The sequence below is a fragment of the Tasmannia lanceolata genome, unplaced genomic scaffold (assembly GCF_043159265.1).
Source record: "Tasmannia lanceolata isolate RefF3 unplaced genomic scaffold, GAP_Taslan_0.1 ptg000002l, whole genome shotgun sequence".
NCBI lineage: Eukaryota > Viridiplantae > Streptophyta > Magnoliopsida > Canellales > Winteraceae > Tasmannia > Tasmannia lanceolata.
Window position 1 is genome coordinate 7,093,736 of NW_027518679.1, and position 25,738 is coordinate 7,119,473.

Genomic DNA, 25,738 nt, shown 5'->3' on the forward strand with positions numbered 1-25,738 from the left:
ATCAACACAATTATGGGCGAACCGGCCGCCAGGGGCACATCATCTGCTGCTCGAAAAGCCTACGCACGCCGAGTCAATGTCGTGCACACATGCAGCAGAAAGATGAAGACGGAGAACGAAATCGCCTTTTCAGATGCTGATCTCGACAACTTGATACTACCTCACGACGACGCACTGGTCCTAACCATGCTCGTCGCAAACTGGGAGTTGAAGAAAATTCTTGTCGACAACGGGAGTTCGGTCGATATCCTATACTATCATGCTTTTAAGCAAATGATGATAGGAAACGACCGCTTAAGGCCGGCGAACTCCGATCTGTTCGGTTTCTCAGGAGAGATCGTGAAAGTAGAAGGACAGATCGAACTCCTAGTCCTCGTCGGGGAGCCGCCCTGTCAAGCCTTCGCGATGGTCAACTTCCTGGTAGTGAGGGCCACCTCGGTCTACAACGCTATCTTAGGACGACCTGGCCAGAACCTTATCCACGCCGTCGCCTCAGCATATCACCAGAAAATGAAGTTTATAACACCAAACGACGTGGGTGAAGTCAGAGGAGATCAACCACAGTCCAGGGAGTGCTATGCTATGGCACTCAAAGGCAAAAACGCCTCAGAGTCGCTGCCGATTGAGCTACTTGATCTGAGAGATGAAGCCCAGGTGAATCAGCCCGCCGAAGACCTCATCTCCATCCCTCTGCGTGAAGGCGATAGTGAGAAGGTCATTCAAATCGGCTCCTCTCTAGGCAGTAGCACCCGGTAGAGCCTCACCAAGTTTCTTCAAGACAATGCAAACGTCTTCGCATGGGCTCCCGCAGACATGCACGGCATAGACCCGGAGGTCAGCACGCACAGACTCGGTGTTGATCCAACCTGCAGGGCGGTGAAACAAAAAAGAAGACATTTTGCCCTGGAAAGGCAGCAGGCGATCAAGGAAGAAGTGGAGAGGCTCTTGAGAGCTGACTTCATTCGAGAAATTCAATATCCGGACTGGCTGGCGAACGTGGTCCTAGTAAAGAAAGCCAATGGGAAGTGGAGGATCTGCGTCAACTTTACCGACCTGAACAAGGCTTGTCCCAAGGACAACTACCCGCTCCCAAAGATCGACCAGCTGATAGATGCCACCGCAGGTCACGAACTGCTGAGTTTCATGAACGCCTTCTCCGGGTACAACCAGATCAGAATGTATGAATCAGATATACCAAAGAGTTCCTTCATAACAGATCAGGGGACGTATTGCTACCGCGTCATGCCTTTCGGCCTGAAGAATGCCGGGGCAAAATATCAGAGACTCGTAAACAAGCTCTTCGAAAAGCAAATCGGCCACAACATGGAGTTCTATGTAGATGACATGTTGGTCAAAAGCCGAAGCGCACAAGATCATGTCTCCGACCTGAAAGAGACATTCCAAGTCCTAAGGGAGCACAACATGAAGCTCAACCCCACCAAGTGCACTTTCGGTGTCAGCTTGAAAAAATTCTTGGGATTTATGGTAAGCCGAAGAGGGATAGAGGCGAATCTAGAGAAGATCAAGGCCGTGGTGGAGCTCACTCCACCAAAAACCATTAGAGAAGTACAGCGGCTAACCGGGATGGTGGCCGCACTGGGGCGCTTAATCTCAAAGTCTGCAGAGAGATGCCCGCCTTTCTTCAACGTCGTCAAAGGAATCAAGACAGCACCCTGGACAGAGGAGTGCCAGATCGCGTTCGAGGAGTTGAAGCAGTACTTGTCCTGCCCACCGCTGTTGACAAAGCCAAAGCCAAGGGAGGAGCTGCTCCTGTACCTGTCCGTAAGCCCCATGGCATTGGCAGCCGTGCTAGTTCGAGAAGAGCACAACCAACAGAAACCGATCTACTAGGTCAGCAAGGTCCTACACGATACTGAGACCAGGTACCAGCGGGTCGAGAAATTGGCGTACGCCCTGATCATGGCAGCCAGAAAATTGAGGCCGTGCTTTCAAGCCCACACAATAAGAGTCCTGACCGATCAGCCGCTCAGGCAGGTTCTCCACAGACCAGACATATCAGGGCGACTTGTGAAATTGGCCGTGGAGCTGAGCGAATTTGATATCCAGTACCTGCCTAGGCCGGCGATAAAGGCCCAACTGCTGGCAGATTTCGTGGCCGAGTGTACCATCCACCAGCGAAGCATCGAATCCGAAGTTGTCCAAACCCCATTTGTAGAGAATGCAACTACAACTGGGGAACGGACAAAAGCTGAGACTGAACCAGTGAGAACGGAAAACATCCCTGTACTGGCAGAACAAAATCCATCGTCCAACGAACCATTCTGGGAAGTATATGTGTACGGATCTTCAAACAAGGTTGGTTGTGGAGCCGGTTTGGTTCTCACTGGGCCCGATAACTTTGTTCTGGATCATGGGCTGAGGTTCGAATTCCGTGCGTCCAATAGTGAGGCAGAATACGAGGCTCTCATCGCCGGAATGAACCTAGCAGTCCAGACCAGCGCCCAAAGGCTGAAGGCGTATTGCGACTCCCAGCTAGTCGCAAACCAGATCCAAGGAGTCTATGAGGCCCGCGACGAGCGCATGATCAAGTACCTCTCCAAGGTGCACCAGTTGGCCGGCAAGTTCAAAACCTTCGAGGTCATCAGAATCCCTAGAAAGGAAAATGCAAAAGCGGATGCGTTGTCTAAGCTGGCAGGATCCGGTTACACCACTCTTGGGAGCATATGTATGGAATTTCTGAAGAAATCCAGTATCGAAAATGAAGCTGTCGAAGTAATGCAGGTCGAGCACGAGCCGTGCTGGATGGACGAGATCATTGAGTACCTACGTAGTGGGAAGCTTCCCGAAGCAAAGAAGGAAGCCCGCAAAGTGATACAGAGAGCAGCCCGATTTTCCCTAGATGGTGAGAGTCTATACAAAAGGTCGTACACCCTTCCGTACTTAAAATGTCTCCGGCCAAGCAACGCCGCATCCACTCTGCAAGAGACGCACGAAGGAATTTGCGGAGAACACCTGGGGGGCAAGGCCTTGGCCATCAAAGTACTGCTAAGAGGCCTGTACTGGCCAACCTTGAGGCAAGACGCTCTGGACCTGGTCAAAAGGTGCGAGAGGTGTCAAAAATTCTCTCCCACCACCCATCAACCATCATCAGTCCACTCCCTTTCGCAGTATGGGGGATGGACATCTTGGGTCCGTTTCCACCAGCCTCCGAAAAACGTGAGTTCGTCGTCGTGGCCATTGACTATTTTACCAAGTGGGTGGAGGCTGAACCTCTGGCCCAGATCACGGAGCAAAACGTGCAGACCTTCTAGAAATCAGTCGTTTGCAAATTCGGGATACCCCGCATCTTGATAACGGACAACGGCAGACAGGTCGACTGCCGAAACTTTCAAAAATTCTGCTCCGACTTGAAGATCGAACAAAGATTCACTTCTGTGGCGCACCCTCAGACGAATGGGCAAACTGAAGTGATGAACAGAATCTTACTCCAAGGGATCAAGAAGAGGCTGGACGAGAAGGCAGGCCGATGGGCAGACGAACTTTATCACGTCCTATGGGCGTATCGTACCACCCCGCGCACCGCGACGGGGGAATCGCCATTCAACTTATCCTTTGGGACGGAGGCCGTAATACCCGTCGATGTTGGCGTCCCGTCTCCCAGAGTCACCAACTTCAACGAGCAGCTCAATGGAGAGGGGCTCCGCGCAAACCATGACCTACTGGAAGAAGCTCGGGAAGAATCCCGAATCAGAGTCGCAGCCTACAAACAGAAAGTGTCTAACTATCACGACCTGAAGATACGCCCAAGAGAATTCTGAGCAGGGGACCTAGTCCTGAGAAAGGCTACTGTCTCCCAACCGAAGAAGGTAGGCAAACTCTCCCCGACCTGGGAGGGGCCGTACCGAGTGAAAGAGGTAATTCGACCAGGGAGTTACAAACTGGAAACGCTTAGTAAGCACCTACTACCCCACGCCTGGAATTCAAAGAACCTCCGAAAATACTATCAATAACTAGCAGCTTTGCGCGAGAGCAAATACGTTCTGAATGTGAATGATGAAGGATATTGTTTCTTTGTAAATCTCCGAGCACTCCGCCTCAGAAACCCAGTTCACTAAAACTTGGGTACTCGCTGCTTGGTTCGCCTCGGCTCGTCTCCACAAAGACCGGGAGCGCACTCCTAGTCAAGAACGGGCCCGGATAGAAAAACTAAACCTACTCAGAAACCCAGTTCACTAAAACTTGGGTACTCGCTGCTTGGTTCGCCTCGGCTCGTCTCTACAAAGACCGGGAGCGCACTCCTGGTCAAGGGCGAGCCCGGGCAGAAACAACCAAACCTACTCGAAAACCCAGTTCACTAAAACTTGGGTACTCGCTGCTTAGTTCGCCTCAACTCATCTCCACAAAGACCGGGAGCGCACTCCTGGTCAGGAACGAGCCCAGACAGAAAAACCAAACCTACTCGGAAACCCAGTTCACTAAAACTTGGGTACTCGCTGCTTGGTTCGCCTCGGCTCGTCTCCACAAAGACTGGGAGCGCACTCTTGGTCAAGAACGGGCCCGGACAGAAAAACCAAACCTACACGGAAACCCAGTTCACTAAGACTTGGGTACTCGCTGCTTGGTTCGCCTCGGCTCGTCTCCACAAAGACCGGGAGCGCACTCCTGGTCAGGGACGGGCCCGGGCAGAAAAAACCAAACCTACTCGGAAACCCAGTTCACTAAAACTTTGGTACTCGCTGCTTGGTTCGCCTCGCTCGTCTCCACAAAGACCAGGAGCGCACTCCTGGTCAGGAACGAGCCCGGACAGAAAAACCAAACCTACTCGGAAACCCAGTTCACTAAAACTTGGGCACTCGCTGCATGGTTCACCCCGGCTCGTCTCCAAAAAGACCGAGAGCGCAGTCCTGGTCAGCAACGGGCCCGGACAGAAAAACCAAACCTACTCGGAAACCCAGTTCACTAAAATTTGGGTACTCGGTGCTTGGTTCGCCTCGGCTCGTCTCCACAAAGACCGGGAGCGCACTCCTGGTCAGGAATGAGCCCGGGCAGAAAAAACCAAACCTACTCGGAAACCCAGTTCATGAAAACTTGGGTACTCGCTGCTTGGTTCGCCTCGGCTCGTCTCCACAAATGCCGGGAGCGCACTCCTGGTCAGGAACGAGCCCGGACAGAAAAACCAAACCTACTCGGAAACCCAGTTCACTAAAACTTGGGTACTCGCTGCTTGGTTCGCCCCGGCTCATCTCCACAAAGACCGGGAGCGCACTCCTGGTCAGGAATGAGCCCGGACAGAAAAACCAAACCTACTCGGAAACCTAGTTCACTAAAACTTGGGTACTCGCTGCTTGGTTCGCCTCGGCTCGTCTCCACAAAGACCGGGAGCGCACTCCTGGTCAGGAACGGGCCTGGACAGAAAAACCAAACCTACTCAGAAAACCCAGTTCACTAAAACTTGGGTACTCGCTACTTGGTTCGCCTCGACTTGTCTCCACAAAGACCGGGAGCGCATTCATGGTCAGGAACGGGACCGGTTCATCTCTAAAAGACCCGGGTCAATAAAAACTTGAATGCCTGCCCGGAGTGCCGTTCCGTTAGGAAACAAACTGTTTTACAAGTATTATTGGCCCAGTCTTGAGTTAATCAATATTAGCCAGAGGCAGACATGAGCGGAAACAGTGGACAGCAAAATGTAATTTCTATTAATGAAAAGTAGGGCCTCTAAGGGCCATTACAAAATGTAGGGCCTCTAAGGGCCATTACAAAGAATCTGTAAACGGTGCCAAAAAGGAAACAAGGGGGAGATTCAAGACACCCCATGACCACCGTTCCGCGGAGGGTCTGCCATCAGGGCCTACGCTGCTGCGGTGGCGTCCTGCTCGTCGTCGCCGGCCACTTGTGGGTCAGGAAGAATAAGGCCCGCCAGATCAACGTTCGGGTTGGATCCCTTGACCTGCTCAAGGCAATCCATGAACCCCAGCTTGTATGATTCCATGGACAAGCTAATTAGCTCGTCCTCCTTCTGCACGGCCTCAGCCACGACCGCTATCTGCCTCTCTCGGGCTCTCCCTCTCTGTGATTCGAGGGCCTCAGTGGCCTTCTGCTTCTGGGAGGCATTTTCGGACTTAAGCCTCCTTATCTCCTCGTCCCTCTCCTTAATGGACCTATGGAGCTCGGCTGCCTCCCGCATCAGTTTCCTGTTCTCCTCCTCGGACTTGGTGATCGCGGCAGAGAACTTCCGACTCTTCTCGCGGAAGTCATGATAATACACGCCGATCTGATAAAGCGAGGAGAAAATGGCCTCGTCGGCCGCATCTGGAGGCTCGTTTAGAACCTGGAGCTGATCCTGGTTCAGTTGGCCTTTGGTGATGATCTCCCTAGCCACCCGGCTATCACCCAAGCCAGTGTCGCTTTTCTGAACGGCCCAGTTAGGCCAGAAAACGTTGTCCCCAGACCTCGCGGGGGTGGGACGGGCTCTGGCAGCCGCGTCCCCTGACTTAGGAGTCCCCGCTCCCCGGCCGAAGGAGCCGACCAGCTTCACTGTGGGCTTCCCCTTGGGGGGCGGTGTGTCCTTCGTAGGTGCTGGACTTGAAATCTCGGGGGCTTTCCTTTTCTGGCCCTGCTGGCCCTGGCCCCTACCAAAGGCCCCTTGCCTCACCTTATCCAGCTGGGACTGCGTCTGCATTTCTGAAATTCAACACGACAAACAAAAACCGGTCGGGGACAAAGAAGAGAAAAGAGGAGCTCAAGAGCAAGACTAGCCACATACGTGCCGGGGTCGCAGTATTAATGCCAAGCCCGACCAAAACCTCTTCCCTAGAGAAGTCCGCACAGTGAATGAGGCCCTCCTGATTCTCCTGTCAAGCCACACTCAAGTCAGCGGCAAGTGTGGACTTCTGTTGTAGCTGAACATCCTTTCCCTTGCCCTGTAACTGATTCTTGTAAGCATCCAGTTCCCTTGCCCTGTAACTGATTTTGCCCTTCCTTGCATGTTCTGCAAGTGGTACACATAACATCCAAGTTTTCCTGTTGACTGCGTCTCTTTTCTACTTGCATTAAATATACCTCAACATCCACCAAAGAATGTAAATCATTTCATGTGAAACAGCAGGAAAACTTGGATGTGATTTACATTCTTTGGCGGATGTCAAGGTATATTTCATGTAAATCATTTCACATGAATCAGTTAATGCAAGTAGAACATGCAAGGTAGAACATGAAATATACCTCAACATCTGCCAAAGAATGTGGAACGTCCCTCGTAATTGGGTAAATGCCACCATAAGTTATCGGCGTATATTAATACCTCATCGCTACACGATGGGCGGAGGCATTTCAGTTCCACGTTCCCCCTGCATCTCTACCACAGTACTTGGAATCGCCACTTTCATCTGAAACTGTCATCAATTGATTCATCTTACAAGAGGAAGGTCAGAGAGGAAGTCTTTGAGTCCTGTTGTACATCAGCAAGTCAAGCTTCTTTCGCAAACCTTCCGTCTACAAGGGGCCTCTCATTCATGCTTACCCGAACCATATATCCGAGGACATTTTTTGTCAGACGGTATGCAAAACTTTTACTTATTGTTTTCTCATTCATATAATCTACAACACATCACTGTTCTAGTACCACATACTTGCTTCCATATCTTTTTCTTTATCTTTCAAATTGCATTCGCAGGCAAGGCCAATCCCAAACCCCACTGGCTATTTTGCCGGCGTGGTGGCTCTGCACCATATGTTATAGGACGAGGTTCGTCATATTTTTAATGCCAAAGGCCTCAACTACATTTTTCGGCTCCGCCCTCGGCTCTACAACGCCGGCTACCTCCAAGCCCTTACCGAAAGGAGGAAACCATGACTTTCCATTTCCCACTGCCAATTAGTGGGGTTGGTTTAACACCACTTGAGTTAAGCGCTCTTACGGGGATCCGTTTCAGTGGAATGCGGCTTCCCCCAGATGCGATGACCGCTGCCGAGGCATCGTACTGGCTAGGTGGTGATGTCCGATACTATGCTCACGCAGACATGATAAAACTTAGCCGGCTACATGACCACGTGCGACGACTAGCATCTCAAATGAAAATAGCGGAGAATATACAATTCCAGGCGCGAAGTTTTTTCCTCTATTTCTTTGGCCAAACCATGTTTACCAACGAATATGCGGCTGTCGGGAGTTGGCTTCTATGTCCTTTGATAAACCTGCGTTTAGTAAATGAATTTGATTGGGGTGGGGCACTGTTCGCCTCCATGGTACATGGGATGTCACTAGTTTCACGTGGCTACACCTACTTTGTAGTCTATGGATCATTTGGAAGGTCAGACTCTATTCGGATATTAAATAAAACTCCAACTGTCTTTTATAGTACAACAACTTCTCATGCATCACAACATCTTGTAGGCTTGGGCGTATGATCACTTTGGGATTCTGGCTCCAGCCAGATTGGATTCTGTTACAAGTTCTTACCCACCCAATTGAAGTGGGGGGTAGATAACACCGATACAAGTTACCGAATCTCTTCACGAGTAAACGTGCGAGTAGCCATTGACATGCTGGGGCTCGATGAGGCAAGTGTATGTCCTACTCGTCGACATAACATTAATATATAGTTAACATAACTAGTGTGTATTTGGCAGGTAACCTGGATGCCATACGTACACCATTAAGAAGTGAATTATGACAACCTCTCACGTGTTCAAGCACTAAATACTCGGAGAATTGTATTCTCTGGACCAGACGGCGAGGTGCTTTACTGCCCCGAGCGCATATCCTGGCAATCAATTGGAGACAGTCCTTTCGTTCTCAAAAACTCATCAATTATGTTATCATCCCCTCGCAACTGTCCTCCTAACGAATGGCAATCCATCTTCGGTAAGGGATCCCCATGTCAACATCACATTATCCAAGCTGCGGACTATAATGCTTCGGCCGAAAGGGAGCTTATGGATCTCCGACTGGTACGGTCATCTCCTCTCTTTTCCCATAAGCATGTATTTGTCCTAACCTAATGATGATGCACGGCCTCTTGTAATTTCCAGCACATTCCGATAGAGGTCATACCTACGTCCGCAGTCAGCGTAGTGCCGCTTCCATTACAGCCATCATGGGAGATCAACTACGGAGACACAGCCACCGATCGAAGAGTACATTTTCAAATCAGTGACGGGCTCGAGGGTCCCTTCATATCTGATTCAGTTGCTGGGGTGAGTGGGTACCACCTTTTCTAAATTTGTTTGCCCATCATGTTTTCTAGGCAAATTTACCTTGCTTTTTGCCATTGGGCTAGATACGAAGTGGGGACGTGGGGAGGCACTTACGATTGGTATATTCTCTCAAATGAACATTGGGTTCAATCCTAGAGCGGATGAGTTTTTTAACAACTGATTTATGTTGAATTTTAATGGTTTTTCATCACCTCCTTGTAATTTTTTTATTCTCATGCAAGAAAGCGCCAACAACGCACTACTATCAAAATCTAGAAGGGAGGAAGCCCGCATTCAGCTGGCCTTGGATAGGGTTGAACGGGAAAGAGATGATATGGTACGCCTCCAATCAAATTATGCATTTTCATTTACGAAAGCCTTTTGCATCCATTCACTCATATCACTCAATACATGTAGGCCCGACAACTTTGAGTTGTCGAAGAAGATGTGAATGAGGAAGAAGAGGAGGAGGAGGAGGAGGAGGAGGAGGAACCCGTAGAAGGTGACGAAGAAGAGGAGGAACCCGTAGAAGATGACGAACAAGAGGAGGGCGAAGGCGGAGGAGAAGATGTGGATGGAGAAGGAGAAGATGATGAAGAAGAAGCAGGAGAATATGGAATCGATGGAGTTGAGGAGGAAGACATGACCGAGGTATACGATTCGAATAATTCAGAATATGAGGCATTGTTTTACTTAGTGTGTCAACTTGGAATATCGAATCATAGAAATGTATGAATAGTGTCTGAACTAGGACGTAATCTTAGTCTATATAAGGTACACTTTGGATTTTTTTATTATGTTTGGTGGACGTGATATAAATTATGAGTAAAATATTCCTCTTCTATTACTCATGTTTTGTATATTCTTGTTATTTTCTTTTTACAAAGCAGTCGAATATGTACAACGATTTAGCATTTTGTTCCACCACTACTAGAGTTCTTAAAGAATCTAAGCACGTATTTAATATATACAAAAGCTCATCTATTTTGTCAATCACAATGAGAAGAAACAAAAGGTTACATCAGTACGTAAATAAAAGGTCTCCTACAAAACATTTCTCATGGTTTTACATGCATCAACGGTTTATACAGTGGTGCTGTGGCAACACAATGTTAGAGGAAGAAAGGCGGTTTCCCGGTCAGAGTTGATCTGCAATCAACAAATAATGTAAATTAACCAAATTGAAATTGGGGTAAATAACTTCACTAGGGCCAACAAATATTCATCAAAAGATGTACTTATATGGTGTGATTTGGTTTCCAACGAGTTATGGTTTTGGTAATAGAGGGTTTCTGCAGCTTCGTTTGTTGTGCTCCAATATCCCACACGCACTACAATTGTGAAGTAGTCCAGACACCAACTCTCTGATTTCTGACAATCCGTGGCCTTCCCGGGACCCTTCTGTTTAAGGATGGCCCCACTACATGCAAAGGTTCTATGGGTTCAGGCCACTACGACCTATCCAATGTTGGCCGCACCACTTCTCCATACGTCTTACGCAAAGTCTCAATATGGTAACAAGGGTTAGTAAAGTATAGGGATCTGCGCTCCTAGAACCAATAGCGGCCAGAGCATGAGCACAAGCTATGCGAAGGTTTTGATACTCGTCACATGAACATGTCCGTGCTTATAAGTCGACACTATCCTGGTGCTCCTTTGATTTCACCTCAAACAAAAATAGATCGCATCCCAATACAAGCATCCTCCTTCCCCGTTCACCCCCTTGGAGAATAACCTTTAGGGCATAGGAAGTCAACCTATTATTCCACTCGTTACTTTTCTTCCTATGTTTATCAAATGTTTCAGACGCCTTCCGTCGTGTGGGCACAACCAAAGTGGCGATCGGGAGTGTCCTTGCATCTTGCAGAACAAAATTCATTACCTCAGCCGCATTAGATGTATAAACATTGAATCTCTTCCCCCTAAAATACACACATGCCCAATGCTCCTTTGGAATCTGCATCAACCATTCGTACACAGCTTTATTCTTCTCTTCAATCTTCCGCATGGTGTCACGGAATTAACTTACTATCATCGTAGTAGGGGCTACCCAAAGTAAATCCTTTGCAACCTGATACTTAAATCTATCATATAGGTTGGTCTACAGGTGTCTTATGCAATACGTGTGAAACGACTTGCGAAAAACATGACCAATTGCTTTCATTAAACCCTTCTGCCGATCTGAGCAAAAAGTTATCCCAAATCTTCAGTTCGATGCCATATCGTACAGGCGAAGATGACATAGAAACCAACTCTATGTCCCAAACATCTCCCCCTCAACAACAGCATACGCCAGCAGGAGTACCCGATTGTCTCCATCTACAACACATGAAATCAACAATATACCGGCGTACTTTCCCCTCAGATGTGGACCGTCCACGGTCACAACAGGCCTCAATGACCGATTCCAAGCACGAATACATTGACCGATTCCTCATAATAGACAACAGAAGGAATTATATGCACTATCACATAAATCAGATAGTTTGTACACATACATATGACTCCCGGGTTATTTCATTCCGGTGGCGTTATATCCTCTCCGGAGGCGTAATAATGAACGATTAAGCACACTAGACCAGTACCGGTGGCGTACCCTTATAAAGTTGGATGGTACACCACCGGATACGTAAGGAACGCCACCTGTATATGAAATTAAATTTTTTTCCCATATCAAATTCCTAGTTATTGTTTCATTCTGTTTCATTCCCAGATCAATTTTTACTCTTCCTCGCGGCCCCGCCAGCGAGGAAGAGTAACTACAATTTGTTACTTTAGATCAAAGGGGCAGTAAGAGATGGGTTGGGTAGTTATGTTGGGTGTCATTTTGATTTCAGTTGAAGAACTTAAATACATCGTCCTGTTTTCAGGTTCCGTATGATTCCAGATGCAGTGCCACCAAATTTTAAAAAAGTTACAAACAATTATCCCTAAGGAAGGAGCATCTGGTTGCGTTGGGGAGGACTCCGTTCTCGACGTTAGTTCGGAAAATAGACAACATGCCCTATAAATCGTACCTTGCTGGAAGAGTTGATTCCAAGTTAGGGAACAGGGGATAGTTGATTACAATATTGGATTAAAAACGATACTAAATTATAGTATTTTCAAATATTCCTGGTGTAGATTGTACCTATTTAACGGCCGAGAATGTAAAACCCGGTCAACATCTATTGCGGATCTCCTTATCGGATCATTCCCGCATCTTCGTTTGTTGTGTCTAAGTTGACCGCAATTACCACATCTTTTTTGTACTCCAGAACTAAAAGCTCATTCTTTTCTCTTTTCCTTTGGCTTTCCAGGAAGTCTTTCAAATTTTGGTGGATCGGTCGGCAACAATCGAGCTTCAGGTTGTTGCCATTGCAACATGTCTAGTGTTGTGTCAATCACTTCTCTATACGTATCATGCAGAGTTTCCGAACCGTACCATTCCCCAGTGACGTCAAAAGCATCGGCTTTTCTAGAACCAATGGCTGCCATAGCATGACTACATGGTATCCCAAGAGTTTAAAACTCACGACATGTATAGGTCTTCTCTCGTAAGTCAACTCTGTCTTGGTGAAACTTCGAGGTCACCTGAAAGAGAAGCGAATCGAGAGCAAGAACATTCATCCTCCTTCCCTTCTCAGTGGCCAATTGTATGCTCTTAACAACATAGGAAGTCAAATGACCTTTCCATTCATTACTGGCTTTTCTACATTTTTGAAATGATTCATACGCCTTCCGCCTTGTGTGCTCGACGAGGGTGGCAATAGGATATTCTCTCGCATTCTTCAGAACAACATTCGAAACCTCACATGCATTGGATGTATAAATATTGTATCTCTTTTCCTTGAAGAAGAGACTAGCCCAATTTTCCTTATTAATGTTGCATATCCATTCGTATGCATTTTTATTGGCTTTTTTTATATAGGCCGTGGTCGAGCGAAAAATATCTTCTCTCAACGTAGTTGCTGCTATCTAAAATTGATCCTTTACATATTCGTCCTTAATGTGCTCCTTAATGTTTGCTTGGATGTGCCAAAGGCAATAGCAGTGGTAAGATTCTAGGAACACATCGTCGACTGCTTTTATTATTCCTTTCTGTCGATCGGAGACGAAAGTGATGCTCGTCCTCCGATGCGCTTCACAAATTTTCACGCGAAATTGGCACAAAAACCAAGTCCACATCGAGATGTTCTGTTTCTCAACAATAGCGTAAACCAACGGAAATATCCCATTATTTCCATCCATCCACCATGCAATCAATAATACACCGGGATACTTTCCCCTAAGGTGAGTACCATCCACTGTGATAACGGGTCTGATGATTTATTCCAAGCACGAATACAAGGACAGAGTGCCCAGAATAGTCGGCCGAATAAATCATCTCTACCAGATAACTCGGATGACCTGTAAACTTCCATAAAACTGCCAGGGTTTGCACGACAAAACTCTAATGCATATGCCGAACCTTATGCGGAAAGACTCCTGATGATTTCGAAGGAAAGTTGAGCAACTAATTCCTTCGCAACATGTGCCTTTCGGTAACTCAGCGTGATATCCCATTTGGACTTCAAGTACTCAATAATAATATTGGCGTCCATTGGTCAACCAAATTTAGCTATGCAAGTCTTAGTTGCCCAACCCGATGTGGCTTTTGGAAGATCATGTCGGGTAGTTGAGGAGTACAAGTATGTTCCTTTACAAATCTTTTCACCTTCGCATTACCCTTGTACAGGATTGCGCTTATTTTCCAGGGGCACTCTTTTGTTTTGCATACAACTGCATACTTCTTCCTGTTGCTATCAAGAGCATGAAATAAGAAGAGCCGGCGTAGAGCGTATTTAGCGACTGCCTTTTTAAATGTTGCAAGACTTTGAAAGATGGCTCCAACCTTCAATTCTTGTTCTTCAGTTCCAAATGCATCACTAAGCTCATAGTTAACCACTTCACTGTCATCATATGCATTCGAATTGGAACCATCATCGTTAGGTCGAGGTGAGTAACATAACCGAGCATTTTTTTGCAGCTTCGTTCCCAGTCCTTTTGTCATTTCCGTTAGTCGCATCGTCCACGCCCACGCCAAAACCCATATTGTACAAGTAGTTCATGTCGTCATCACCAAGGTCAAATGCATCCGCCGTTGGATTAAAATTAAAATCGAGAAGCATAGGACGGACCTCCTCCTCCACATGTTCATTCAAATCAAACCTATGTAAAACATTGTGATGAAAGAAATTCCATTCATAAGATGATATCTGTCAAACAAGTAATTACAATGAATAGTGAATTTCACCGTGCATAATCATCATCTCCATACGACATTGGGAGAACGGGACGGCTTGAATTGGGGAGGGGTGCATCGGGCAACAGATAAGTATCCTCCTGCATATTAGGGCTTTGTTGCAAATTGGTGTAGCGTACAGTACAGACTGGCGGAGAAGTATCCTCTTGCACATTGAGGCAGCTGCAACACACATGATACACATTGGTGCATCGTACAGGATAAGTATCCTCTTCCACAGGATACGCTGGATGATAAGTCTCCTCCTGCACATTGTTGCAGCGTACAGGATACGCTGGCTGATAAGTCTCCTCCTGCACATTGTTGTTGTGTACAGGATACGTTGGCTGATAATTCTCGTCCTGCACATTGTTGCAGCGTACAGGGAACACTGCATGGCTTCCATGTACCCCAATTATATATATATATATATAGAGAGAGAGAGAGAGAGAGAAAGAGTTCCTACGCTCGAGTGCAGGAAGGCCCCATCAGGCCCCATCAAAGATGGGGTGTGTACCAAAAATGAGCTTCATTGGAACATCATAGGGTGTCCTTTTGTGGGGGTGAAAATGGACAGATATTGTTTTTCCACTAATCTGCCCATTTTTTCACCCCCACAAATGGACACCCTAAGATGATCCAATAGAGCTGATTTTTGGCCGACAACTTATCCATGAAAGGGCATTCCAAATGAATGCTTTGGATCCCCCCAACAATGTGGCCCACCCTTGTTTGTGCACTCGAGCGCAGATAAGCTTATCCGCGCTCGAGCGCAGAAATCCTTTACTCATAATGACAGCATTCAACCCTTGTGAAATCCCAAAGGGCAACACACAAGAGGGGGTGAATTGGGTGTTTTAAAAATTTTCTATTCAAAAGTTAGGGCTTATGAAATTAACCTAGTTAGTTCTAACCCTTGTTCAAGATTATATTCAAATAGAAAATAGAAAGAGATTACTAATCACACCACAAGAGAGGAGAGGAAGCAAGGAGACTACACGGCGATTTTATAGTGGTTCGGTCACAACTTGACCTACTCCACTACCCAAGTACTTGGTCTTTCCTTGGAATTTTTTCCACTACGGTGAGACTCCTCAACGCCGCCTCACAAAGCGTTTACAAACGATCACCTCCTCCACAAGGGGACACACCCTTGTTTACAATCCGCCTCCGAGGACGTTCTTCTTCGTTGCACCACCGCCTTGAAGAAAGAAACTCCTCTTTGCAACTCCAAATACAATAAAGAAAAGAAAATAGGGAATGAAAAGCTCTCAAGTCTCTTCAAGGCATATACAACTCTCAGGCTCACAATATTCTCCCAATGATTGAAACTAAATACTTGGGGAGATCCCCTTGGCAAGAAATGAATGCAAGTTTAAAGGCACAAGAGGTTTTAAGAAGGATCCTTTTGATTTCAAAGATTGAAGCTTTAGGATTTGAAAGATAAATGCTCAAAAGGTGTAAAATGAAGTCTTTGATGGTGTTTAAATAACCCTAGTTCATTTGAGACCCTTCAAGGACAAAACCGTAATAAAAATGGGTAGGTACACCTACCCTGCGCAGGTTCCAACGGCTCTTTTGCCAAACCGGCGCAATCAACCGAGCTATGGCGATCGTCCTTTTTTATTTTCCAAATTCAAACGCCGTGGTTGACCGGGGTCGTCGCGGTCGACCGCCCAGGGCTACCTGTCTCATAAAAAAAACTTGGCTCAAAACCTTTTGCGGTCGACCGGCCTGTCGCAGCTGCCCGCCATGGGATACATGTTTGAAAAAATTATTTTGCCTTTGAAACATTCTACGGTCAACCCTGGGGGTTGCGGTCGTCCGCCGAGACCAACCTGGTTGTTTTCTGAATTTCCAGAAAACCGATCCGAGGACGACCGGATTTCCCCGGTCAACCTGCCTGTTTAATTTCGAGAGGTCCTGGAATTCCAGGTACCATCCCGCGGTCACCCGGCCTAGCCTGGTCGACCGGCCCTGCTTTAAAAACTTGTTTTAAAATATTTTGTGCAAGGGACTTTGAGCCATGGTGTTTGGGCTTTAAACATGTGTTTTCAACTACATTAATGCAGTTAGAAAAATGGTTTTAAAGATGATTTGAAAACATCTAAACATGCAAACACTAAATGCCAAGAGGACTCCAATGCATTCTAAAAGTATGAAACTTGAGTCCTCTTGATCTTCAATCTTCTTGGGTGGTTGCATGAGCTTTTCCTTGTCTTGAGATAGTCTTCAAACACATTATTGCGCTTGTGGATCCCTTGATTCTTCGATACACCATACGGCTTGAAGGATGACCACCAAGACTTGACTTTCTCCAAGACTAGCCCTTGCCCTTCTTGCTTTAAGTGTTGATATGAATATAACCTGTCTAAATCACAGCACTAGAGAAGCAATTAGCAGACTACCATCAATTTGGGTTTGTTGATCATCAAAACAAGAGAGGGATGTACCCTTGGGCTTACACCTTGCATGTCAAGCATTCTCATAACCACAGAGAGGTCTTGATCGTCACTGATATCGCAAAGACTGTACTTATACGGATCCATGATATATCGAGACCGGATACGCAGTGAAACATTATTTTTTCTCATTCGAATCGCATCACGGATTGCAATAAAAATCCTGAGCATCGAACTCTACGGTCTAAGATTATTGCCTTCACAGTACCCCCAATGTAATCAAACGATCCCTCCTCCCTCAAACATCCATCATAGTATACACATGGGAGTCAATCAAGGGAGACATAATGAAGGTGATGAATGAGTTTCATAGTAGGGCCCGACTCAACCAGTGTTTCAAGTCCACCTTCATCTTACTTATATCAAAAATTGATGGAGCCAAAGAAGTAAAGGACTTTAGAGTTTAGATCTATAAGTCTCACAACAAGCATATCTAAGATCATTGCATATATAAGATCAGCTTGGTCATTTCTTCTTTTCAAGGGGCCTTTGTAGAGGGTAGACAAATTCTGCATGGGGTGCTGATAGCCAATGAATGCTTGGACTCCTGGGAAAGAGCAGGTGCCACCAATGGCGGATGAAATGCACCCCCAATCCAACATTCTCCATTATGATCAATGGTAGTCCAAGGGGTTTCTTCTTAGGAAACAGGGACCACTTTCTCCGTTTCTTTTCGCCATTGCGGGGTAAGCTCTAAGTCTAATGTTGGTGAATACAGAAAGGCACGGTTTGATCGATTAGATGTTTTTAAACGAAGTAGGATCAATTTCTCATCTTCAATTTGCCGATGATATGCTCATCTTCTACAAAGCATGTAAGGAACATATCTTCAACCTTCGGGTGATCTTGAGATGGTTTCACGGCTCAAGGTGAACTTGAGTAAAGTTGTTTGGCCAGATGCAACGTTAACCAACATCATCTACAAAGCTTGGCTGAGGAGCTAGGGTGCTAATTAGCCTTCCTACTTAGCCTGCCTTCCTATGTCTTATCTTGGCCAACCATTAGGCATAGGATCAATGGCGGCTTCGGTGTGGAATCCTATCATTGAGAGAATGGAAAAGAAACTTGCTGGATGGAAGAAGTCTTTCTTAGCATTGGGGGAGGGGGGTGCATCACTCTCATTAAAGCCGCTTTGCCAATCTTCTAGTGTATTTCATGTCTCTATTTAAGATCCCGGCAATTGTAGCTAAGAAGTTTGAGAAACTTCAAAGGGACTTTTGGAGGAAATCATATGCAGCAAAAAAGGAAAATCTAAGCGAGAGAAAAAAGGCGATTTTGAAGGCGCTCCCTCCCTAGGTCGACGGAAGCCCTAGGGAGGGAGGCGGATGCCTCTCTCTCTCTCTCTCTCTCTCTCTCTCTCTCTCTCTCTCTCTCTCTCTCTCTCTCGTCTTGTCTTGTCCTTTGCTGGAAAAACTTGAGCCGTGAAGGCCGGATCTAGAACCGTAGAGGCCAGATCTGGAGTGTGGCTCTTCCGTGGAGGCAGGATCTAGAGCCGTGGAGGCCGGATCTGAAGTCGTGAAAAACCGTGGAGGTTGCCGAAGGCCGTGGAGGTTGCCGAAGGCCGTGGAAGGCCGTCGGTTGCCGGATCTGGAGCCGTGGAAGGCCAGCTATAGGCGGTGCGAGGCGTGAAGGCCATGGGTTGTCGGATCTGCAGGTCGTGGAGGAAGTGAGAGGTTGTGGGTTGCTAGATATAGAATGGGGTTGTCGAGTCTGGTCGTAGGAAGCAGTGGTCTTCGGAATCAAGATCGTGGGTGGTGGGCTGAGGATGGGCTTGGTGACCCGTGGCAATGGAGGTTGACGGATTCTTGAAGACAGTGGTGGTGGCTCAGATTTCTCCGGCGGAGATGGTTATTGTGGAGGAGATGTAGGAGGGACAGGAGGGGGTGACCGTGGAGAAGGAAGTGATCGTCGGCGGGGAGGCTTCCCGGAGAAGAGGACTGACCCAATCTTTCTATGTGATACTACACCCGAAAATGATGGCTTGGCGTACGATATGGCTATCGTGCACGGTTTGGGGCGCACAATAGCTCTAGGTCCTCCAGCGAGATTTTAAAAAACCGAATTCACAAGCTGGAATGTGGTGGAGAAGTCTGTGTGGCATGGCGGACACGCATCTTAACTTGGTGGGGCGCCACAAATATGGCACTTTTGTTGGATTCGAAACAAGTTAGGTTGGGTAATGTAATGGGGAATGGAAGGGGTAGCATACAACAGATATTTCTACTGTATGTAGAGGGTGGTACTCTTGTAGCTTGTTATTGGACAGCTTGTCCCTTATTTGGCAGTCTTGGGAATAATAAATGTCAATTTTCAAAACAAAAATATGGAGAATCTAGGGAAGGGTGGGAAGTGGGTAGAATAGGTAGAGGTCGAGGCTCATGAGAATGAAAGTCTATTTTTTCATTGTCTGATTGTTTCAACCAGAGGATTAGGTTTAGGGTGGGGATGGAAAGAAAGTGGGGTTTTGGAGTGACATTTGGATAGGGGTCTGTCCTTCGTCCCATGCATTCCCGAGTCTCTATAGGATTGCAACCAAAAAAATGGCAGCGTATTTGAGTGCTATAACAAGGTAGGGGGTAGAATAGTTTGGGATATTGTGTTTAATATGAATCTTAGAGGTCATGATGTTGATTGCTTTATTATTCTAATTTCATCCTTCCAAGAGAGTTTCATCTCGCAGGATAAAGAGAATCATCAGATTTGGGGCCCTGATCCAAGAGGTCTCTTTTCAGGTTTCTTGGTAACCCCTCGGTTTCTCCATTCCTAAGGATTAAGGATTGGAACCCTAATGCCAACTAGGATCCAAGTTTGTGCTGGACGGTAGTGCTGGATAAAATCAATACGATGGACAAGCTCAAGAGGCGCAATATCCCGATGCTGAATAGGTGCATCCTATGCTCTATAGAGGAAGAATCTATGAACCACATATTCATCCATTGCAAAAAGGCACGTTGTATATGGTCTCATGCGTACGATTGGTTTGGCATTCATTAGGTAGCATCGGACTCCATCAAAAATTTTCTACTGAGTTGGAGCATGACAAGTCTTGGCTCATTGGGAAAAACATGTTGTTGTCTCATCCTCTTTGTAGTAATGTGGGAGATTTGGTTGGAAAGGAATGCTCAGATTTTAGAGAAAAAGTCTTCATCTTCCATTACGCTAGCTTCGAAGATCAAATTTTGCGTGGCAAATTAGGCTCGGCAAAACAATGATTTTTGGGGCTACTCTACGGATTGCAATATAAGGATTTGGAAGAAGAACATGGTGGGTTCCATTCCATAGGAAAAGTGGCTATCGATATGTAGACCACGCTCACCTAATGTTTTCAAGCTAAATGTTGATGGTTGCTCTCTTGGCAACCCCAACCAAGCAGGAATCAGGGGTGTTTTAATGGAACTATCATCTACGTCTTCTCTAGGCGGTTGGAATAACAGACACTACCGAAGCAGAGGTTCAGGCTCTTCACTTCGGCATGAGTTTATTTAGGGATCAAATGGAAGGGAGGAAGAAGGTGATTCTTCAAATGTTATTTCTTGGGTTCAAGGCACGAGAATTCGTCCATGGAGATTAGCTAAGATTTTGTATGAGATAGTTTCTATGATTAACGATAGTTTCATTTCTTTTGTTCATATCCCTAGGAGTGCCAATGATCTAGCGGATCCCTGCTAAATCCGGGGCTTTAAGGAGATCAGCTTATTCCGGGTCCTCTCTTCCCATTGATGTAAATATGCAATTTCTTTTTGCTTTGAATATAGTTATCATTCGTCACCATTCCAAAAAAAAAAAGTTACCAGTCGTCAAAAAGTTTCCCATGAATAGGACCAAAGCACATTTCCCTCGACATCTCTAAAACTCCTCCGTCGAAACTGGATTTCCCATGGAAAATCCATCAAAATTCAATTTGATCGAATTAGCCAGATGACCTTTCCACTAAGTAGAAATTTTCCTTCTCGGGATGTATGTGACCGTGGACGATTTCAACCCATTTACGAGTAAACTCTTGAAACACATAGCTACTAAACTCGATTCGCACCTGAGCCCAATGGATGATGAAAGCATTGATTTTCCAGATCATCTGATTAAACAGCGCCTCCCTCTGCTTGAACAGCCTTCCATTGCTCTCAATCCATAAGGTCCAGATCATGGTGAAGAAATCCATCAGCCAAAAGCTTGATCGCAACAATCCAAGATGAACGCTCCTCCACACAATCTAGAGAGATTGAACGCACCTCCACCCAATGTAGAGGTTTGAAATCAAACTCGGCATAACCCACATTATGTTAAACCATTGCAAAACTCTATTCCAGACCTTGCTTGAGTAAGGATAATGCACCAGAATGTGACCCACAGTTTCCTCATTCTCCTTGCAAAATGATGCAGCAGTTTGCAAAGTGAAATCCTGTTCTACATAGCCGATCTGAAGTGTTAATTAGAAGCAGTCCAAGTAGCATAGTCCAAGTAAAACTTTGAATACAAGGAGGAACTTGCAATTTTCATATGCGGAACCATTGGATCTTGGGAAAGCCTTCATTTGGTAAGAAATCTGAACATCAACTTGATGGAGAAAATCTCTCCTGGGTGTTGGGTCCAGAGCTGTGACACATATCCGACCAGTTACTCCAAAAGCTTAAGCTGTTGGAGAAGGCGTTATTTATTCTTTTATAATATACACTCCCCCTCACGTGTGGCCCCTCTTTCTTTGGGTTGGCCTACACATGGCACATGTGGGACCACTTTTGGGTTGACCATTGCATGTGGATTTTTGACATCAAGGAGGTTTGAAATAAGGACCTTTGCTTTGATACCATGAGAAACGACCATTTACTTCAAAAGCTTAATCTGTTGGAGAAGGCGTTATTTATTCTTTTATACTTTAACACCTTCGTCTCTAGGTCATTCGACGAGGACATGAGTGCAACCCATCTCTTCCATCATCTCCATTCTCTAATCAATCTCAGTCACCCTGCCAAGGCATTCTCGAAGCCTCCTAACAGTATACTTCAATGAGTGGAGAGGGATATTGTTGAAGATGACACATTGCTGTCTCATCCATTCTCCCTGTTTAAACCCCATTTTTCATATTGGATCTATCGAACAGCTCTCCTTTTCTTATCATTTTATAGCTATGTTTGCCTCCTATTCAGAGATGAATACTGACAATAGCACGTACTCAAACTCAATCAATTCAATAATATGAAGCAAGGCTTCAATTTTTGGTTTTGGCATGTGTTTCCGTCGCGAAGAAAATGAAAATATGTCAATTTTGGACAAGTTTTTTGGTAAAATCACAAAAACATATGAAAATGTATGCAAATGATGGACATTTAAGATGAAACTTTAGGAAATGCTACAATAAGTACAAATATACTTACAAAACCATCACATAAATAAGAAAACATCCCATAATGGTTTAACAACATCGAACACCTTGTGACATGAGTTATTGCACACGTCGGATTATTTAGTAATACCATATTTCATATGCAATTTATATAAAGGGATTTGCTAGCGTCCATCGCAGAAGGCATTTCACGGATGGCCTGTTGCATGTGAGAGCAGCCACCTTGTGAATGAAGACAAAATCGGCTGAAAAGTGAGCCTATGTGGCAGCATTCACATGCAACAGGCCATCCGAAAAATGTCTTTTGCGATGGACGCTAGCAAATCCCTCATAAAATATTTATACATAATCCATAAACCACATTGCACATGCAATTCATAAAAATATATTTATGTAACACAAAATTGTATGGTATAACACTACTACACTAAATGGCAAAGAATGATTTTTTTTTATTAAAGATTATAACAGAATAGAAAGGAATGAAAAAATACCACATAAATTCTATGTATAATAGGGCATGGAAAATATGTACATGCCTTGATTTTGTTATCATGTTAAAAGTTTAATTATTCTTTAATTCTCTATTTTTAAATAAAATAAATAGTTTTTGATACTTCTGTGTAAGAAACCATGTGTGCTTCAACAACTTTTTGTGCCCTAAACACCCTTACATGAGGGGCTAATAAGGGCATGAGAGGAACTCCTTGCTTCCACATCTAGGGTGACCCCTATTAGCCCTTATTAGTATATATTGTAGGCACAAATTTTCCCTACCTTTTTTTAAAAAAATAATAAATAAATAAAAATTAACAATTCTTTAAGTTTCATTTTAAATTTTCGTCATTAACATATCTTTCCATATGTTTTCATGCTTTCATTGGATTTTCACTGAAATTTCTAACCAAAACCGGCATGTTTCGAAGTTTCGATCAAAATAATGTAATACACACTTACGGTTTTGGTTTTAGTATGTGTTTCAGTTTCTCTGTGTTTTGGTGGGTATGGAAATGGAAACATTTCGATCATTCCGTATCAGTTTAGGTGAAAATTTAAAACCATGATCGTTGGATCTGCTCTAATGTAGTCAATCCCTCCTTTCCTCGCCCCCCTATCCCCCTTAAATTTCCCAACTAAGCATTTCCTCAGAAAGAATACCCTTTTTAGAGTTCCTTCCTAATCCACCTCTATCCCCTATACTCCATTCGAACAGGATCATTGAGCATTGCCTCCAAAGAACCATCTGAAATAAACAAGAGGGGGGGTGAATTGGTTTTAACACTAAATTTATACCTTTTTCGTTTTAAGTATTAAACCTAATTTGGATTTTCTTCTCTTGATTAGATTTTGGTTAGTTCAACTTAGATCAAATTAAAAGGAAATACCAAACCAAAATAAGAATGAACATACAAGACAAGGAAAGAACACACCGATGTATAGTGGTTCGGGCAAAGCCCTACTCCACTCTTCTTAAGATCGTCCTTAAGGATTTCCACTATTGTGAGACCTCCACGATGCCCGGCTCCGAGGCGATTACACTCCCAAGGGATATTAAATAAGGATGCCCTTGACACCTTTACACCGACTCTCCTTCTTCGCCGAGTTCTAAGCGATACTCCCTAGGGTATTAAGATAGGATGCCCTAGCCACCTTTACAAGAATAGAAGATGAAATACTTGGCTTCTCTTGAAAGCTTGATGCACGATGTAGTCCCCTTGAATGCTCTCCAAAGTAGGTTGCAAGTGAAAGCCTAAATCCAAACTCAATTGATTTGCAAGTGCAAGGCAAGTTTGGGGAGAAAACAAATTCTTAAGCTCAAATGGGTTGCAAATTTGTTTGAATGCTTAAGGAGGTTTCTCCAAATAATCAAGAGAGGAAAATAATCATCTTGAATGTGTATATATAGTCTCTTGACAAAATATGACCGTTTGAGGGTGTTAATATCAAAAACCACATTTTAATTCAAATCCCAACGGCTCTTTTCTGTGCTGTCGCGATATTCTCGGAGTTCCGAGAACCATTCTCGGAGCTCCGAGAACCATTCTCGGAGCTCCGAGAAATTCTCGGAGTTTCGAGACAAATTCTCGGAGTTCCGAGAGAACGGCCAGAAGAAGAAAAATTCTACTGGACCATTTCTCAGAAGTTCCGAGAAAATTTCTCGGAGTTCCGAGAGAATGGCCAGAAGTTGTTAAAAACTACTGGACCATTTCTCGGAGTTCCGAGCTCGGAGCTCCGAGAAAAATCTCGGAGTTCCGAGAAGCTTAAAATAAGCAGATTTTTATCTTTTTATTGCTTATTTGATTTTGGGCTTTTGGAACTCAATTCCTAAGATAATTTTGAATGTTTATGAGGGTCCCAACATGTTGGTCCACCACATAACCATTCACTAAACCATTTAAGTTCTTAAGTGTTTTTTAAAACTCTTTTGAAAAACTTTGCCTTGACTTATAAATCTAAAGAGAAAAGATGTACAATGAAATCTATGTAACCTTCAACTTCTCTTTAGCTTTGGTCTTCAATTGATCTTCCATTTTGTGTATGCTTGCTTGAGAGATGATGTGAGCTCCACTTAGCTCTTTTGACTCTTGTGTGGTACATTTTCAAGCAGGACCATGTGGAGTGTTGGTTTCTTCAATGATCAACCTATCTAAACACAACACTTCAAGGCAAATTGATTAGTATTCAAGAACATAATCAATTATGTTTAGAATCATCAAAACAAGATAGGAGAGTAGACCCTTGGGCTTACACCATCATAATTCAACAGTTGATACTCTCAAATATGGCTTAGGAATTTCTTCTCCCATCCTATGCTTTCAAATATGGCATGGGAAATGTTATTACAATATGCATGGTTCAATTCCTCTCCTTTAAGAGGACTAAAGCATGAACAGCTCCTCTTGGGTTTTCTTTCCACCTCCTGCTTATCACCTCAAACACCCATATGTCCCCAATGGTTGCCTGAGTTTTTGTTTGGAGAACACTTCAAGCAAAACTTTCTCCTGAAGCTAATGAACCTGCACAAGCAGCACCTCCAATCCGGATCTCACGTTTCCAGACTAGGATTCTTTTCCTAGTAACTATGCTTTGGTGACCTCTGAATCGTCCAGCCTTCTTCGTTAGTTGACATCACAATGTCCTCATCTTTCCCGCTTTTGCTGGCCAACCACCAATCTCCGCCCCTTGACATCCGGACCTCACTCAAGCTGCAGCTTACAACAAAGGCAACCTTCGCCAATGAAAGTTCAGGTAATCACAGTCACCGTACTCCCAATATCACTCTTCTCTCTACTACATCAATATGAATCAGTTATTATTTTATGCCTTCTCGACTTTATCGTCCTCTCCAGATTGAGAAGATTTCTCCAATTGCTCCTTTCAACTTTGAGCTGAACACAGCCATACAAGAGTGGGTTTTCTTTATCTATGCACTTCGGAGTGTAAGACTAGCTAGCACGCACACAAATACGAATATTGAAACATTAATATCCAAGATAAGTTTGCTTATGCTAG

At 45.0% G+C, this 25,738-nt stretch overlaps 1 protein-coding gene across 1 annotated transcript in view; it reads right to left on the bottom strand.

The window, feature by feature from the left end:
* Window positions 1-25,738, bottom strand: part of LOC143875873 (Co-chaperone GrpE family protein) — a 50,513-nt gene that overhangs the window by 16,111 nt on the left and 8,664 nt on the right. The gene's annotated exons all lie outside the window — the stretch shown is intronic.